This window comes from Hippocampus guttulatus, unplaced genomic scaffold (assembly GCF_054856545.1).
Source record: "Hippocampus guttulatus isolate MCC_2025c unplaced genomic scaffold, RoL_Hgut_1.0 HiC_scaffold_25, whole genome shotgun sequence".
In the NCBI taxonomy this organism is placed as follows: Eukaryota; Metazoa; Chordata; class Actinopteri; order Syngnathiformes; family Syngnathidae; genus Hippocampus; species Hippocampus guttulatus.
In genome coordinates this window covers 514,405-517,622 of record NW_028233884.1, presented here as the reverse complement: position 1 = coordinate 517,622, position 3,218 = coordinate 514,405, and positions in this window count along the sequence as shown.

The following is a 3,218-nucleotide window of genomic DNA, read 5'->3' as shown; positions in this document are numbered from 1 at the left end:
TGTGTGGTCAAATTAATGCTCATTTAGGCTTCAGGTGGTCATCCTGAACAAAATACATGTTGAAGTGTGTGCATAAGTCCTTTGGTTTAGGCGTGACACTCAATTTGAGTTTTTATTGCTTTAAATGCATTTTCAGCCCGAGCTGAGCACATTTTGTGAGTTTGAATGTATCTTCATAGGAATGAGTTCTGTGGTCAAATTAATGCTCATTTAGGCGTCAGGTGGTCATCCTGAACAAAATACATGTTGAAGTGTGTGCATAAGTCCTTTGGTTTGGGCGTGACACTCAATTAATTTTTTATTGCTTTAAATGCATTTTCAGCCCGAGTTGAGCGCGCTTTCTGACTTTGAATGTATCTTCATAGGAATGAGTTGTGTGGTCAAATTAATGCTTATATGCTCTTCAGGAGGTCATCCTGAACAAAATACATGTTGAAGTGTGTGAATAAGTCCTTTGGTTTAGGTGTGACACTCAATTTGAGTTTTATTGCTTTAAATGCATTTTCAGCCCGAGCTGAGCACGTTTTGTGAGTTTGAATGTATCTTCATAGGAATGAGTTGTGTGGTCAAATTAATGCTCATTTTGGCTTCAGGTGGTCATCCTGAACTAAATACACGTTGAAGTGTGTGCATAAGTCCTTTGGTTTAGGCGTGACACTCAATTTGAGTTTTTATTGCTTTAAATGCATTTTCAGCCCGAGCTGAGCACGTTTTGTGAGTTTGAATGTATCTTTATAGGAATGAGTTGTGTGGTCAAATTAATGCTCATTTAGGCGTCAGGTGGTCATCCTGAACAAAATACATGTTGAAGTGTGTGCATAAGTCCTTTGGTTTAGGCGTGACACTCAATTTGAGTTTTTATTGCTTTAAATGCATTTTCAGCCCGAGCTGAGCACGTTTTGTGAGTTTGAATGTATCTTCATAGGAATGAGTTGTGTGGTCAAATTAATGCTCATTTAGGCTTCAGGTGGTCATCCTGAACAAAATACATGTTGAAGTGTGTGCATAAGTCCTTTGGTTTGGGCGTGACACTCAATTAATTTTTTATTGCTTTAAATGCATTTTCAGCCCGAGCTGAGCGCGCTTTCTGACTTTGAATGTATCTTCATAGGAATGAGTTGTGTAGTCAAACTAATGCTCATATGGGCTTCAGGAGGTCATCCTGAACAAAATACATGTTGAAGTGTGTGCATATGTCCTTTGGTTTAGGTGTGACACTCAATTTGAGTTTTTATTGCTTTAAATGCATTTTCAGCCCGAGCTGAGCACGTTTTGTGAGTTTGAATGTATCTTTATAGGAATGAGTTGTGTGGTCAAATTAATGCTCATTTAGGCGTCAGGTGGTCATCCTGAACAAAATACATGTTGAAGTGTGTGCATAAGTCCTTTGGTTTAGGCGTGACACTCAATTTGAGTTTTTATTGCTTTAAATGCATTTTCAGCCCGAGCTGAGCACGTTTTGTGAGTTTGAATGTATCTTCATAGGAATGAGTTGTGTAGTCAAATTAATGCTCATATGGGCTTCAGGAGGTCATCCTGAACAAAATACATGTTGAAGTGTGTGCATAAGTCCTTTGGTTTAGGCGTGACACTCAATTTGAGTTTTTATTGCTTTAAATGCATTTTCAGCCCGAGCTGAGCACGTTTTGTGAGTTTGAATGTATCTTCATAGGAATGAGTTGTGTGGTCAAATTAATGCTCATTTAGGCTTCAGGTGGTCATCCTGAACAAAATACATGTTGAAGTGTGTGCATAAGTCCTTTGGTTTAGGCGTGACACTCAATTTGAGTTTTTATTGCTTTAAATGCATTTTCAGCCCAAGCTGAGCACGTTTTGTGAGTTTGAATGTATCTTCATAGGAATGAGTTGTGTGGTCAAATTAATGCTCATTTAGGCGTCAGGTGGTCATCCTGAACAAAATACATGTTGAAGTGTGTGCATAAGTCCTTTGGTTTAGGCGTGACACTCAATTTGAGTTTTTATTGCTTTAAATGCATTTTCAGCCCGAGCTGAGCACGTTTTGTGAGTTTGAATGTATCTTCATAGGAATGAGTTGTGTAGTCAAATTAATGCTCATATGGGCTTCAGGAGGTCATCCTGAACAAAATACATGTTGAAGTGTGTGCATAAGTCCTTTGGTTTAGGCGTGACACTCAATTTGAGTTTTTATTGCTTTAAATGCATTTTCAGCCCGAGCTGAGCACGTTTTGTGAGTTTGAATGTATCTTCATAGGAATGAGTTGTGTGGTCAAATTAATGCTCATTTAGGCTTCAGGTGGTCATCCTGAACAAAATACATGTTGAAGTGTGTGCATAAGTCCTTTGGTTTAGGCGTGACACTCAATTTGAGTTTTTATTGCTTTAAATGCATTTTCAGCCCGAGCTGAGCACATTTTGTGAGTTTGAATGTATCTTCATAGGAATAAGTTCTGTGGTCAAATTAATGCTCATTTAGGCGTCAGGTGGTCATCCTGAACAAAATACATGTTGAAGTGTGTGCATAAGTCCTTTGGTTTGGGCGTGACACTCAATTAATTTTTTATTGCTTTAAATGCATTTTCAGCCCGAGCTGAGCGCGCTTTCTGACTTTGAATGTATCTTCATAGGAATGAGTTGTGTGGTCAAATTAATGCTTATATGCTCTTCAGGAGGTCATCCTGAACAAAATACATGTTGAAGTGTGTGCATAAGTCCTTTGGTTTAGGCGTGACACTCAATTTGAGTTTTTATTGCTTTAAATGCATTTTCAGCCCGAGCTGAGCACGTTTTGTGAGTTTGAATGTATCTTCATAGGAATGAGTTGTGTGGTCAAATTAATGCTCATTTAGGCTTCAGGTGGTCATCCTGAACAAAATACATGTTGAAGTGTGTGCATAAGTCCTTTGGTTTAGGCGTGACACTCAATTTGAGTTTTTATTGCTTTAAATGCATTTTCAGCCCGAGCTGAGCACATTTTGTGAGTTTGAATGTATCTTCATAGGAATAAGTTCTGTGGTCAAATTAATGCTCATTTAGGCGTCAGGTGGTCATCCTGAACAAAATACATGTTGAAGTGTGTGCATAAGTCCTTTGGTTTGGGCGTGACACTCAATTAATTTTTTATTGCTTTAAATGCATTTTCAGCCCGAGCTGAGCGCGCTTTCTGACTTTGAATGTATCTTCATAGGAATGAGTTGTGTGGTCAAATTAATGCTTATATGCTCTTCAGGAGGTCATCC